The 16,940-nt window shown below is 37.1% G+C and overlaps 1 protein-coding gene across 3 annotated transcripts in view; it reads left to right on the top strand.

Annotated features, from left to right (window-relative positions):
• The window catches only part of EXOC6B (exocyst complex component 6B), a 521,374-nt gene that overhangs the window by 23,282 nt on the left and 481,152 nt on the right, over nt 1–16,940 (top strand). The gene's annotated exons all lie outside the window — the stretch shown is intronic.

Genomic DNA, 16,940 nt, shown 5'->3' on the forward strand with positions numbered 1-16,940 from the left:
TCCCGGTCGCCGCCTTCCACAGACCAGGGACCCTGGAGGCACCCCGTCTCCCTCCGGGCCGCGGCAGCTTTCCTTCTCCCTCCGAGGCTGGCCCGCCCCCGGCAACTGGGACGCGCCGGACGGATGGTGGCTTTATCACCTCTTCCCCCGAGGACATCTCGCCTCTCCCTCCGACTCGAACCCCATTCCGCTCTGCAGGCAAAATAGAATTTCACCCCATGGTCTGTTGCTTGGGAATTAAACTCTTGCCTCCTTACAATCACAACCACTTCTCAGAAATGAGTTCCTGAAAATCCTGGGCCAGGAAGGAAGTTTCCCTCGACCCGTGCCCCTCTCCCGGGAGCGGGTGCTCCCTTAACCCTGTCAGCAGGCCCACCTCTCCCCAGGGTGCCGCCCCTCACCGCCGAGAAAAAAGTTACAATGATCTCCCCCTGACCATTACTTTGCCCCCGACACCTCCATTTTATTTGGAGGTGTCAAAAGAAACCCCCACTTCCCTCGATTTATTTAACAAAAGTGAGGTGTCACTTACTATAGATAGTGCAAGACATTGTATTATGCAATTTACACATACAACTTCTTAAACCGGAACACATTCCCGTTAGGTATTATTATTACCTTCATTTTACGGGTGAGGCACAAAGAAGTTAAGGGACTTATTTGCCCAACAGTGTTATTGAGACAATAAAGTGGGGGAGCTGAGATTCCCCGTCAGGCCGTCTGGATCTAGCGTCTGCATTCCTCACCTCTGTTGTCCTGCCTCCATTGGGGGGTTACCATTCACCTGACTTTGTTAATTACTTGCCAAGCCCAGCTTGGAGCTACCTGTCCCTTTCCCCCCAGGTTCCTAGTGCCCTAGAACTAACTCCTCTTCATCCTTCCTCTGGCCCTTTCAGATCTCCATGTCGCCAGTATTTAGGTAACTGTCTTATTCACTTTGTACCGCCTTGGGTCACTGCTTCTCCCTTCAAAAATGAGTTATTACTCACTGCTTGATTTTTTTTCTCATGGAATTGCCTTTCGAAAGACTATTTGCAGGAGGGGCAGGACTGGGGACTTTACTCACCTCCGTCTGCACAGCTTCCTTCTCCAGGGCACATTGTTAGCACAACTCTCCAAGGGCTATCCTTGAACATGACTGTCCGTCGTGATCATGATGCTTTTCTCTCTATTCATTTTCTTGAAGTCTTTGAGTAAATGATCCTCATTCATTATCGTTTATAAGAACCAAAGGTTACTTACTAGTATTATAAGTGCATTATGAATGGTTATTACTATTTGGTTTTCACAAAATTAGATATTGTTAGAGTTACTGAGGCTGCTGTTTCAGTATGCTGCTAAGAAATTTGGCTGCTGAGCTGCAGTAGGCAGCCAAGCAAAGCTCCCGCTGGAGCAGTTGGGATTACCAGAGTTTTTAGGAAGAATTCTTTCTCAGACACCATCAGTGTTGTCATGAGTTGGTTGTGGTTTTCCGTTGCTGTAGTTCTTGGCTTATATGATAAACGACTTCAACTGATCCATTTGGTTTGTTGTGATTTATAATGTTAACCCTCCACTGAATAGTAATGCATATTTGTATCAGCTGAATATTGGCCTGTAATTTTCTAGTATCTTTTAAAAAAATATAGTTTTATTGATTTCAGAGAGGAAGGAGAGGGAGAGAGAGAGATAGAAACATCAACAATGAGTGAGAACCATTGTTCTGCTGCCTCCTGCTGGGGATCCAGCCCCCAACCTGGGCATGTGCTCTTGACCAGAATAGAACCCAGGACTCTTCAGTCCCCCAGACCGACTCTCTATCCACTGAGCCAAATTGGTTAGAGCCTTTAGTATCTTGACATAAGAATATATGAATTATGGTTCGAATACAAGTTACCCATTCTTCCTAAAATTTGCTTCATTGTGCCTGGCCAGCATGGCTCAGTGGTTGAGCCTATAAACCAGGAGGTCACGGTTTGATTCCTGGTCAGGGCATATGCCCAGGTTGCAGGGTCGATGCCCTTGGGGCATGCAGGAGGCAGCCAATCAGTGATTTTCTCATTGTTGATGTTTTGTTTTCTCTCCCTTCCTCTCTGAAATCAATTAAAAAAACTATATATATGTATAAAACTTACTTCATTGTTATCACTGAGTTCTTTTCTCACTGGAAAGTGGGGTTTTATGGGGTTAGATGAATTAAGGGATCTTTTGCCCTAAGTGGACATGGTAAAAAAAAACAACAACAACAACAACAAAAAAAACGGTTTGAGAACCTCTGCATTATCCTATCAGTTCTAATTGCTTTTCCTAACTCGCTGTATCATTATTAGGGGCTTTCCATTTTTGGCCTTATCCTATCTTTGGCAGATAACCCTAAATCTTACTGTCAGGCCCAAGATTCAATCACTTAAACATCTAATAATACAAGTAGTACGCACTGTCTTTGTCTTTAGTCTAGCTTGCCTCTGCCCATATTCATAGGGGCTGATCTCACCTTTTTTCGTTTTCCCATTCAGAGACAGTAGCATGCACAGACGGATGTGCCCGCAACCAAGGTACATGCCCTTGACTGGAATCGAACCTGGGACCCTTCAGTCCGCAGGCCGACGCTCTATCCACTGAGCCAAACTGGCTACGGCTCCTCTAGCCTTCTTAGTCTTTTCTCTTTCTCCCATCTTTTGAGCTAGCCCCTTTTAGGCACCAGATTCTTAGCTATTCCTGAGGTAGGTATTGTAACTGAAGAGGAATGAAAGAACAGAAACAATAAATTGATAGCAGACATAAGATTAGTATGTCTATACCTAAAATTCCTGCTCTTTACAGAAATCCACCTAGCTATATTTGCCTAACCAGACCAACTCTTTCTTTTGCCAGCTATTACTTGTGAATCATTACTTGCTTTCTTTCCCTTGTATACCAAATTATTCTTCCAGTCATTCCTTTTTGTTTAAAGAGTCACAGTAGCTTGACTTTTTCATTATATAATTCCTTATGTTAATATTGAATAATCATGCAATGTTAGTCAATTCCACATATCATAAGGGAGTGCCTCTCCTTTTTTATTGTAATTCTTAAAGGCCCAAGCATATATGCACATAGAGGCTTTTGCCTAGTAAATCCTTTTGGGAAAGCAGCCATCTCTTTCTTCATCTTAAATATTATTTTGTTAGTTGCAAGCCTTGAATTTGCAGATGAGGAAAGAGGCTCATAAGATACTGGGTCCTGTCTTGTTTTTAAAATAATATTGATTCCAGCTTTGTAGCACTAATGCTAAAATATTGATTGCAAATCACTCGTGTATAATAGCTCCATATTCCCATCTCTGTATTTCTAGTTTTCTCTCATATCACTATTCAGTAGGCCATTTCCTTAATTTGTTCTGTGGATACTAGCAGTTAACATTTATTCTTAATTGCTATTTCAGATTTTGTTTTTAAATTTAAAAAAATAAATTTATTGAGGTGACATTGGTTAATAACATATAAATTTCAGATATACAACATTATAATTTGATATCTCTATACTCTGTTGTGTGCTTACCACCCAAAGCCTAGTTTCCTTCCAATACCATATAACTTTTAAGTTTAACAGTAAAATACAATACCTTTAAAAATAGCTTTATTGAGATGCAATTCATATACCATATAGTTCACCCATTTAAAGTGTACAATTCCGTGTTTTATAGTATACTCACAGTTGTGCAAAAGTCACCATAATCTAATTTTGGAACATTTCCATCACTCCAAAAAGAAATCCTATACCTATTAGCAGTCATTTTATATTCTGTCTCCCCTCCCTCCCCAGTCAATCATTACTTTCTGTATTTATGAGTTTGCATAGTCTGGACATTGAGGATAATAAAGATATTTTGGTTCTTTATATCATCGAAGTTGATAGTTTGCAGTATCTGTTAATCATGTAATGATTGATTTAATCACATATCAAAATCAAGCTTTCAGCTGAAAGCAACTTAGAGAGATAGAATTAGTGAGTGGCTTATCTATGAAATGTGTGAATCTGGATTAAGAAGCTGAGCAATGATGACATTTCAAATTTGCTTGTGGTGCGGGGAGAGGAGAAGCAAAAATATTGAGGGGGAGGAGTTAGTAGAAATTGAGTTACACACACATACCTGAGCTTAAACATTTTGAGACCTAAGGTGTCTAATAGGTCATTTCTTAAGTGTCTGCTCTTGCTGTGGGAAAGAAGAGTAAAGCTGTTTTTGCAATGTGGTAGTATCTGCTGTAGTATTTCAAAAACAAGGAAGACAGTTACTTAAAGACCAACTGATGTTGCATCGACTTGGTTCCAATATTTGAATTAAGGGACATTCAGCTAAGAAATAAGCAACAATAATGGGAAATTTAAATGTTTTGGCTATTTTATTTATTGATTTTGAGAGAGAGAGAGAGAGAAAGAGAAAAAGAGAGAGAGAGAGATTTGTTCCTCTTATTTATGCATCCATTGGTTGGTTCTTCTATGTGCCCTAACCTTGGTGTATGGGGACGATGCTCTAACCAACTGAGCTTCCAGGCCAGGCTATTTTGGCTATTTATTTATTTCATATATTTTTATTGATTTCAGAGAGGAAGGGAGAGGGAGAGAGAGATAGAAACATCAATGATGAGACAGAATCATTGATTGGCTGCCTCTTGCTGCTCCATAGGGGATCAAACACACAACCCGGGTATATGCCCTGACCCAACTGTGAGTCATAGGTTGACAGTCAACCACTGATCCATGCCAACCAGGCAAGAATACATTTTTGATGTATCGAGAGGTATTGAGTCAAAGTGTAACTTCTTTTTTTCTTTTTTAAGTTATTTATTGATTTGAGAGAATGAGAGAGAGAGATATGAAAGATATTTGTTGTTCCACTTATTTATGCATTCATTCATTGATTCTTGCATGTGCCCTGACCAGATATTGAACCCACAACACTGGCACATCCAGATGATGCTCCAACCAACTGAACTACCCAGCCAGAGCTCAAAGTGTAATTTCTTAGTGGAGAAGCCACTTACTGAATTCCAAAAAGAAAAAGACATGGAGGGAAATTAGATGCACACAAAAAATTGTATTTGAAGGCCTGTACATTTTTTAAAGGTAGGCCATCACTTTGTCACTAGGTTTTCTAGCAACTAGTACAAAAAAGAGACATGTTCAGTTATTTGAGTTATGTTGTTATAAAATAAAAAAGTAGTTACTTAGGAGAAGCACAACTATTCTTGGTTCTGAGTTAGACCAGAGAACTGTTTCTCCCATATGTCCTCACAAAGAAGGTCCTATATAATGTAACTTTAGTATCCATACAGTCAATGCAGCAATATGTGACAGGCTGTTTCCTGAATTGTCCTTTAGCGAAAGCATATGGCATAACCAAAGCACAATTCAGTAAAAGCAGTTTTCCAGAGAGCCAGAGGAATACAGTTTTCTGCTGGTTTTGGCTTAATTAAGGCATAGATTTGATAATATTTATATTGGGAGTTGGAAAGTGCATTATTCCTCTCTTCCTTTTTTGGATCATTGATCACTTTGAGAGACTTATAAATGCTACAGACACTTTCCTAAGTAAAATGCATGTGTTCAGTCTCTATGATTTCTGATCTGAAAGACTGTATGCATTGCTTATACATTAGTTATTCTTCATAAGTACTACTTTTAATCCTCACCCAAGGATTTAAAAAACTTTTTTTGTATGAGAGAGAGAGAACCACTGCACGTGGAGAGTCTCTGTATGTGGGAGGCGGGCGGCCTGATGGACCGAACGGGGCACTGCCGGCCGCTGACCATGTAATCTCGTGCCCAGGGTGTGAGAAAAACATCGGTTGCCTTGTGCAAGCACACTACTGGGGATTGAGCCTGCGACCTTGGCATGTGCCCTGACCAGGAATAGAACCGGCAACCTTTCTGTCCACAGGATGATGTCCAGCCAATTGAGCCACACTGGCCAGGGCGAATAATCTTAATTTTGATGTTAAAAAACAACACCCACTTGGCTGGTGTGGCTCAGTGGTTGAGTGTTGGTCAACCTATGAATCAGAGGTCATAGTTTGATTCCTGGTCAGGGCACATGCCCCCGGTTGTGGGCTTGATCCCCTGTCAGGGGCATGTTGGAGGCAGCTGATCAGTGATTCTCTCTCATCATTGATGTTTCTATCTCTCTCTCTCTGTGAAATCAATAAAAATATATTAAAAAACAAAACCAACAACAACACCCAACCCATGTTAGCCATTTAAAAAATTGCCAACAAGTAAAATAACTATAGGTGTTTTGCGTTAAGCTATATAATTTAGAATATACTGGCAGGAAAATATGTGTCTTATTAGGAAGGTTATTTACTTGGAATGTCTGGAAACTTCTTGTTCTAGATTTAGAATTTAAAAAAAAGTTGAGATATGTAACTCTCAAGGACATAATGATTGTTAAAAGAAGTTTAAGCATATAATATATGTTAGCATAATTATAATTTAGAACTTTAAAATACATTATCTAGTGAAACATCTGTGAGCAAGAACTGTCACGTGTAACCAATTAAATTACCTTAATGTGATTTGTGGTGATACATATGGATTATGACTGTTGAAACAACCAACTATTTCAGTCTTGAAGATATCACATTGATATGCACATTGCACTGTAGTGAATTTACCTTTGGTCGATACCATGGTTTGATAATCAGCTTGATCTTTAGATCATGGCAAAACAATGACATTAACAAAAACCTTTTTTTTTTTTTAGAGCACTTCTGTCGTTTTTTTTTTTTTTTGAGTTTAGATACTTCCAGTGTTCTGAATACTAGAAAAATGTTCTATTGTTAGAGAAATGATGAAGGCCAGCAAAGTCACAATGATCCAAGATAAACATACAAAAATTAATTATATTTCTACATACTAACACTTAATACATCGACACCAAAATTAAAAATACAATACCATTTATAATCACTTTTTAAAAAAGAAATACTTAGGTATAAACCTAACAAAACACGTACTGACTTTGTAAGTTAAAAACTACATAGCCCAAAATAAAGAAAAACAAGAAAAAAAATGAAAAGAAAAAAAAGAAATAAAAAAATTAAAAAAAAAGAAAAAAGAAAGAAAGAAACAAAAACAAACAAAAAAACAAAAACAAAAACAAAATACTACATAGCCCTAGCTGGCTTGGCTCAGTGGACAGAGCGTCGGCCTGGGGACTGAAGGGTCCCGGATTCGATTCCAGTCAAGGGCGTATGCCCGGGTTGTGGGCTTGTTAATAGTGTCATTGCTCATTATAGTGCTAAAAGATATGCTTTTATCACAGAGCTTGTCATGTTTCAAGTGTATACAAACAAGATCAAAACTGGAAGACTTTTACCCCACAGCTTTTTAATAAAAAAACAAACACAGCAAAAGAGCTTGCCTCCCTGGAATAGTTAGTCACTGTTAGCTTAGTCATTGTGTATGCATATTTCTTTTTATATACTTCTGAATTCTATTTGCCAATAGTTTCTTAGGGATATTTATGTTTATATTTGTGAGGGGTATTATATTTAATGTAATTATTGATATGCTAAGGCTCAACTCTGCTTTTTATTTGTTGTTTTATGTTTATTCTCTCCTTTTTTGTTTCTCTATTTTTTTTTTTTGCTTTGCTTTGAGTGACTTGAACATTTTTTAAAATTATAATTTGATTTATCTATACTGGTTTTGAATGTACCTTTTTGTACAGTTTTTTGGTGTTTTCTCTAGTTGTTAACATTATTTAGTATATAACTTATCACAGTTTACCTGTGTCATCATTTTACCAGTTTGAGTGAAATATAGAAACTTCACTTCCCGTTATGTTCCTTTATCCTCTCCTATTTATAACCATCTTAAATATTTTCTCTATAGACATTTAGGACTATGTCAAACTGTTTTAATTTTTGCTTCAAGCAGCAAATCTAATTTAGAAAATTCAAGAGAAGTAAAACCTGTTATATTCACCCATATTTTTGCTTACTGTGTTCTTTTTTCCTTTATGTTCCAAGATTCCTGTTAAAAAAAATCATTTCCTTTCTGTTTAAAGAAGTTCCTGTAGACATTTTTTTTAAAGAGTAGGCAGCAAATTCTCTTTACATAAGACTGGCTTAGTTTACTTCATCTGAAAAGGAATGAGCGATCATTTCTGCTGCGTGTAGGATTCTGGGCTGGCAGTTCTTTTCCGTTAGCACTTGAAAGTGTTGTGCCGCTTCTTTCTGGCCTCCATGGTGTCTGATGAGAAATTTGCCGTCATTCAAGTTATTTTCTCCCTGTAGAAAAGGTGTCACTTTTCTCTGACTACTTTTAAGATTTTGTTTTTCTTTGTCTTTAGTTTTCAGGAGTTTAATTACAATGTGTCCTGGCATGGATTTCTTTGGGTTTATCCTGTCTGGGTTTGCTGAACTTCTTTAAGGGTCTGTAGGTTTATATGTCCCTTGCCAAATTTGGGAAGTTTTAATTCATTATTTCTTCAAATAGTTTCCCACTCTGTCATCTTTCCACTCTCATTTTGGGACTCTGGTGACATAAATGTTAGATCTTTTGTTATTGTCCAACAGCTCCTGGGATGCTGTTTATTTCTTTCATTTTATTTTCTCGTGTTCAGGTAATGTAATTTCTATTGTTATATCTTTGAATTCACTGATTCTTGCCTCTGTTTCTTAGTTACTGATTCTTGCCTCTGTTCTTTCTGAGGCTATTATTGAGGTTTTCTTTTCAGTTATTGTATTTTTTAGTTCTAAACTCTCCATTTGGTAATTCTTTGCTCTATTCCGCCCCCCCCCCCGCCCCCCCAGGGTCTCAATCTGTTTCAAGTGTGTTCATAATTGTTTGTTGAACCATTTTTGTTATAACAACTTTAACGTCATCAGATAATTCTGACATCTCTGTCATTTCTGGCATCTACTGATTATCTTTTTCATTACTTTGACAAGTTCCTTGTTCTTGGTGTGAAGAATGATTTTTAATTGAAACCTGTACAGTTTCATATCATGTTTTGAGACCCTGTTTCTCATTTAAACCTACCCTTTAGCTAGCTTTCTTAGACACTGCTCTGGCCAGAGATGTGGATTAATGCTTCATTACTGCTAGGTGGAGGGAGATGTCCATGTTCCCCTCTTGGACTCTGTTGACCTGAGAGGGGCTCCTCATCTGCTAGAGCTGAGAGTCCTGGCTCCATTTATGGTCTCTGCTAATAACATTGTGTGAGAGAGGGGATTGTAACCATCTGTTGGGGGTGAGAGTCCCAGCTCCCTTCTTGGCCTTTTCTGACACCCTGACCAGGGTATTGGGTGCTTCTGGAGGGTGGAAATCTTGGCTCCCTCTCTGCCTGTGCTTATGTGAATGTGGGTGGGGCCACAGTTTTTTCTGTCGTGTTTGTCTAGAACACAACAATGATTGTGTCAATGTCTTCTATTTTGGTAGGCCACCTCTTTTGTCATCTTTGGATAGAGAGAACAAGCTTTTGTTAGGGCTTTGTTTGTTTGTTTGTTTGCACCTGATTATGTCTCTTTAGTTTCAAGCTGGGATATGTAGCAAAAAGAAAATTCAGGAAACTTACCAGTGTTGTTTCTTTGGTCCTGAGGTCCCAAGCCTATCTGCCTTCTTCTTCCACCTTTCAGATCTTTTAATGTTTGTTTTGTATATGATGTCTAGAGTTTTTAGTTATATGTAGTGGGAAGAACAGCAAAAACTATGTCTGCTTCACCTTCTTAGAATGAGAGACATATTATATGTCTTTTAATTTTTAAATTATTTTTCCTTTTCTAATTGTGATGCTTGCTAATCAGTGAAAGTAAAACCAAGCAGAATAGAAAACTGTAAAGATGACACAAATACATATCAGGCAAAAATCTGTTTTTGAGAAATGACCATTATTCACTTTTAGTGAACATCATTCCAGATCAACATCACTTCACACAAATATGCAAATAGGAGGGTGAATAGAAGAAAATAATTTTCATAGAAATTGGGTATTGGATACACTATAATGCTGTTTCTATTAAAAAGTATTACATTTAATTTTACTTGAAGAGGAAACTGAAATGAAACATGGAATTAATGTTTATTAAGGTGAATGTTTTTTCATCACAAATGAAGTTTATTTTTAAAAGATCTCTTAAACATAAAGTAAAAAGTCAGTTTCTATATTAATAATTAATAAAAACTCACATTCAATTTTAATTGATTTTCCACTATGGAAAAGAAGAAAAATTGGTGCTTTTTCTTTTTTCAAAATAGCTTTTTTTGAGATATAATTGACACACTATGAAATTTACTTATTTAAAGTGAACAGTTTGATGGTTTTTAGTATATTCGCAGGCTACATTACTTCTCCAGAGAAAAATCCCATGATGCCTTGCCTAGGATTAGCTTTGGCTCCTTGAATATCCATGTATGGAGTAAGTGTGCAGGGGTTTGACTATTTACTCTTTCAGTTAATCTGTTTGTTTTCAGTGCTTCCATTATTGTTGGCATTCTGAGTCCTGATCTCCATGATTATGGTTGGTTCTCAAACTCCCTTTTGGATTTCATTTCTTTGGCAAAGACTCTTTTTTTGTGCTACCCTGTTTCATCCTTACTGCTGTTTATCAGCTTTTGTCTTCCAGAAATTTGTTGCTATTTCTTGTTGGCTGTAGGGTCTTTTCTTGTTCTTTTGGAGTAATGGGTTTATACCTTTTTCTGTAAGGGGTTTCAGGAGAAAGGACAGTAAATGCATGTGGTTGTCTCATCACATTGAAATGGAGGTCTGGAAACCAGAGTTACTCCTGCTGGCTCAAGTTGTTACCCTCTAGGGTGAAGCCAGTATACATTAAATAGAAGATATTTATGCCGTGGCCAGGTAGCTCAGTTGGTTTGAGCATTTTCCTGATATACCAAGGTTGTGGGTTTGATCCCTGGTCAGGGCACATACTAGAATCAACCAGTGAATACATCAATTAGTGGAACAACAAATTGATATTTCTCTCTCCTCTCTAAAATCAATCAATAAAACACACATACAACACACACACACACACACATACACACACACACACACACACACACACGGAAATGGCAGTGTGCATAAATAAATTTTACTGGGAACAGACCAACCCCTTATAGAAAAAAAAGATATTCACTAGATTTTTTAAAATGAAGGACAACTCTAAAAATTTTCCATAGCCACTAACTGCTCTGTCCCATCCTCAACCCCTATTCTTAAAAAAAATAAAATATTTTTATTGATTTCAGAGAGAAGGAACAGAGAGAGAAACATCAATGATGAGGGAGAATCATCGATTGGCTGCCTCCTGCATGCCCCCCACTGGGGATTGAGCCCCAAACCTGGGCGTGTGCCCCAACTGGGAATTGAACCATGACCTACCATTTCATAGGTTGGCCCTCAGCTACTGAGCCACACTGGCCGGGCCTTTACCCTTATTTTTAATACTGTTTTCATAAAATGTGATGACCCTTTCCCACTTATGTAACTATATTTTCTCTCAGTCTTTTGCTTCCTTCTTTTGTTTTATACTGCCAGTCTTCTGTCACCCAGTCTGCCTCAGTTCTCTCTATCCAAGACTATCCTCTAGAAGTTTTGCAAACTTATTTGAGTGTCCCAATGTTTTCAGTTCTTCTTTTCTGTTCATATTTTATTGAAAGTGGAGTAGTTTACATGATTTTCCTTCAAGCTTTATTATTTTCTATTTTTATGAAATTATTTTATGTCATATCATGAGGATGTGGCATTCCTAGCTGACTCATTTAAAATTTCCTTTTGTTTATGGAGAAACTTTTATGTACCACATACTTTATTTTAAAATTGTAATGGATTTTAAAATATTTTTAAGTTTTATAAGTTTACTAGAGGCCCAGTGCATAAAATTTGTGCACTGGCAGGGTCCCTAGTGGCTGCCAATTGCTGGCCGGGGCCTTCCTTTGTTCTGTGCCACCCACTGGTGGTCAGCCACATCATAGCGAGCCATCAGACTTCCAGTCGGTCGAACTCCCGAGGGGACACTTAGCATATTAGGCTTATATATAGATAGATTGTGAAAAAAAAACCACAATTTAGAAGTACATGAGTAAAATTCCCTCTCCTAAACTCCCCCATTTAAAGCATTATTATTAGCTTGATGTGTAGTTTTCTAGACTTTTTTTCTTTGCTTATACAAGCATGTACACACACACATTTGATATACATGTAGTCTTATAGTTTTTCTTTTTAAGTGAGAATTACCATATACCCATCTATTTTTTTCTACTTAATAATATATATGTCAGATATCTTTATAAGTTAAAACGTCTAGCTCTTTCAAATGATTGCAGAATATTCTGTTGTATGGAATTACATACTCCTCTGTGGTGGACATTTAGAAAATGTCTCCTTTTCCCTCCCTATATTGTTCTAACAAACAATAATGTAGCCTTATAAATATCTCTTTACATATTGATAGTGATATTTCTGTAAGATAGACTCTTAAATGTGGGATTACTGAGTTTAAGCTTTGTAAATTTAAAATTTTGATAGGTACAACCAATTTCTGCCCCATTCTTTTTTGTTTCCAAATTATTACTGTGGAAAATCTAAAATCCAAAAAATTCAAGAAAATAATATATTAAATCTCTATGTACCTTTGTTACAGTCCTAACAGTTAAACATACAACAAATTTTGTTTCATCTGATTCTCTCACTGCTTACCCTTTCTCCCACTGCCTACCTTGTCTAATTTTGAAGTATATCCTAGATATCATATCATCTTTAAACACTTCAGTATCAGTGAATTACTTTTGGGAAGTATGCATTGATTTACCAATATTTGCTTTTAGTACATAGGCTTCCAGGAATTTATTTATTGAGTGAATCAAGGACTGCCTACAGTTGGTCTGAATTTATTCTTTAAAAAATATTTATTGATTTTAGAGAGAGGAGGGGAAAGAGGAGGAGAGAGAGATTGATTTGTTGTTCCACCTCTTTATGCATTCATTTGTTACTTCTTGTATGTGCCCTGACTGAAGATCAGACCCACAACTTTGGTGTATTGGGACTGTGCTCTACCAACTGAGTTACCTGACCAGGGCTTGGAATTATTCCTTTTGGCAATAATTACGTATTAAGGCTAGTTTTCTAAGGTCATACCTAAAGCCATATAATTGGCATATAAGATACTGCTTTTCATTTTCTGTGGGGGTAGTGGTAGTAAGGGAAAGCAGAGGAGAAGAAAGGCATACATTTAGCTAAAGCCAAAGAGTAATCAAATCCTTAGGGTATGGACTAAACAATAACAACAAAAATCCTTGTTTATCTCACTGAAAATTATCATCTGATTTTTCAGAAAATTTTGTCTGCAGTTCCCAACTCCTGTGCCACATTTAAGGAGTAGGCTCTAAGGATCAGAAAAGGATTTCTTTTTGTTTGAAGTCATAAAAATTTTACCTAGAGTCTTAAGCTGAGCAAGGGTCAAAAAAAGCCTCATGTAGTCAATATTCTTTCTTTTTACTTTATATGATCTGTATTAGAACAGCTATGCCTCAAGTTTGCCAGCTCCTTGCATAATGTTGACTGCATTTATTGCGGATGCTGGCATGTAATTGTATTGGATTATACATTTTTTACTGAGGACGAGCAAAATATTGTCCTTTAAAATAATGACTCAGACGGTATTTCAGTCAGAAAAGACCACTCATGAGGAGTAGGTAAATTGGCAAAGTGGTTCTTGAATAATTCTAGAAGAAGGAAATCTTTCTAAGGGCTGTATTTAGCTTGAATTTTTAAGACATTTGTATAGTATGGAGGCCTTTGGCCAGTATTAGGTAGTGGTCTCTTTTCAATATACAACATTCTGGCAGTTTGTTAAGCTGGGAAAATAGCCTCCCCAAAGTATGCCAAATTTAAATTGTCATTGGTTTTAATTATCAAATTTGTACAGCATGACCCAGAATTTGCCCTTGTTAACCAGACTTATTTAAAAAAGTCAGAAGTTTACAATAAATTCTAAAAAAAATTCAGGTGTCCTTTTTGCAGTTTTATTTCCCATGTTATTACACAAACTTGGTTAGGAGTTTTATTTTTTGCTGCCTGGCAGTCTTTGACAAACTAGGACAAGTCCCATGTTGTGTAGGATCAGTTTTAAATTGCAACAGTTTGTTGATAGGAGAAGCAGATAGAAATTTCTCAATATACTTGAGGTGGAGATGAAAAGGCTTCATTTCATTATAGCATGCTACTAGAAAGACCTTGAAATTCCCTTGATCCTCCCTGTTTTAGTCAGTTTACTTGTCCTCTAAGGCCAATCATTCATGGGGATGGCCTCTGCAGTAGCTCTTTTACAAGTTAAATGAAAGAGAAATGATCACCTGTTTGGTCCAGAAGTGAAGAGGGGCTGCAAAATCCAGATTGCTGTATACCTGAGCAGATTTTTTTCTGGTACTAACATTTTGCACTGTTGGATTCTGTTCATCAAATAAAAAATTTAAAGACTCTTTCATTCAAGTCAATCTGTTGTCGCTAAATTTGCTAGTAACTAGACCACTCATTTCTTCATGGCTGTAGGACAGGCTGGATCAGACCGTTGTCTCTTTTTGTCAGAGCTCTAACAGACAAAATAGGCAACGAGACCTATTTAAAACAAGTGAGTAAAATTAAATAAACTCTGAAGTAAATGAGGAGAATGAGTCTGTAGCAAAATTATCTAACTTGTTGTACTAGAATCCATAGTCAAAGCAGCAGCATCCTGTTTGATGGGAAGCCAAGGGCCAGAGACAGCTTGCTGTTCTTTGTCTGTAGCTAGAACCCCAGAGCTGTATAGCCTAGTCATTAGTTACTTGGAAAGGTGAGGGTATAGGTTATGCATATAGCGGGAGGCTCCAGTCAGCCTAACCTCTGGGAACTTTATAGTCAGATGTCCTAAAGATGTCTAATTCACTGTGGAGGTTCAGGTATGGTCTTTTTAGGTTAATTCTTCAGTATGGTTGCTTTGTACAGTTGTGCAGGTTATATAATGGATAGCTGAGCTATTTACAGTATAGGTAATATAGATTTCTAAATTCATTAGGACAGGTTTCCAGCAGAAATTGGGCAAGTATCTTGAAGAGGGGAAAGATACCAAATGGGTAAGCATAGACCCTATTTTTAAGTATTTTCAATTTTTTACAAAACTGTGAGACCTCTTTTTAAAGTTGTATTTGTAGATGCAATAATTTTAAGTGCACTATTCCTATATGTATCCTCTTCCTATATTTATTATCTCTCCCACATTTTCCTTGTTTTAATACTGACAGCATTATTTTTTCTTTTCTTGGAGAAAAGAGCTCTCAAGTGAATTTGCTATGAGATTGTTTGGACTTTTTTTTTTTATGTGTTTAGTTTGTTCACAATTTGTCAATTCTTAGGTCTTAATGTGCATGCTGAGATGACTTAATGCTTGTATTCTGTTAATAGATTCAGAGTATGTTGACTAAAGCTCACATCTTTGCCAGAGATTTGGGTATTACTCAGTTGTGATTCTATCAGTATGTGGTCAACTGGGATTCCAAGTTCATTTGTCATTGCTCAGTTTCCAGAAGGTTGCCCTGGGTAGCAACAGGCTTTTTGATAGTATTCACCATCTAGAACTGTTGTTTCTAAAGTTGGGTTTGCAAGTTTTGTTATTCTTTTTGTATCAAGATTAGTCAAGTTCTGGTGGAACTGCTGCTTTATTTCTGATATTTTGAATATTTTTGAGGTTTTTATTCCCAGTTTATTGGTATAAATTTCATCAAAATTAAAAAATATATATATTTTATTGATTTTTTACAGAGAGGAAGGGAGAGGGATAGAGAGTTAGAAACATCAATGAGAGAGAAACATCGATCAGCTGCCTCCTGCACACTCCCCACTGGGGATGTGCCTGCAACCAAGGTACATGCTCTTGACTGGATCGAACCTGGGACCCTTGAGTCCGCAGGCCGATACTCTATCCACTGAGCCAAACCGGTTAGGGCAAATTTCATAAAAAATTTTCATACATATTGCCAAATTGTCCTCCAGCAAGGGAAGTAGTGTGAATTAACACTTCCACTAAGTTCCTGTGCTCTGCCTGTAAGCTGAAATGGTTTAAAGATAGTAACTTTCTTTACTCCAGTCTTATGGTAGGAAATTTTTTTTTTCTAGGTAAGAACAATGAGTCTCTTCATTGCAAATAAAAATTTTAATATTTCAGGGATCAGTAGAGAACCATAGCTGTACTAGTTCTGATAAGATTATTTAAACTTGGTGAGCCTCAAAGCACTGTCCTGGACATATACTTATACTGATTATACAGAAAGGAACTTTTCAGATGACAAATGCATTATTTATCCTTCATTCACGTTTAGTTGAAAGTTTCTGAAAATGGCTTTTATTGCAGGGTACAGGCAGTCAACATAGTGCTGTAGGAATCACCTGGTAATCTGTTAACATAACTAAGAATATCCTAAGACTTTAGGGTATAAAAAGAAACTTAAAAGTCATCTCTTTAGTGATGTTATTATTGTTATTTTTGCTCATTGTCTGTTTTTTGACCGTGTATTACTATCAGTAAACAATGAGTACACTTATCCTCCTTAGGTGTATTTATTTATAAATTATATGCAAGTACTAAAAATATATATTATAAAACATATGCAGAAAAATAGAAATTTAAAAAGAGGAGGTTAAGATATTGATAATAGAGATGCTGATGTTTTCTTTCTGTGGCTCAACAGAAACTGTTGTTCTATGTAGAGTTTGTTTCTGTGGCATTATTTCCTACTGAGAACAGGGGCTTTCTGATTTGAGGCATATATTACATTATTTCTTTTTTCTTTTTTAAAATATATTTTATTGATTTTTTACAGAGAGGAAGGGAAAGGAATAGAGAGCTAGAAACATCAATGAGAGAGAAACATCGATCAGCTGCCTCCTGCACACCCCGCACTGGGGATGTGCCCGCAACCAAGGCACATGCCCTTGACCAGAG

The sequence above is a fragment of the Myotis davidii genome, unplaced genomic scaffold (genome assembly GCF_000327345.1).
Source record: "Myotis davidii unplaced genomic scaffold, ASM32734v1 scaffold247, whole genome shotgun sequence".
NCBI lineage: Eukaryota > Metazoa > Chordata > Mammalia > Chiroptera > Vespertilionidae > Myotis > Myotis davidii.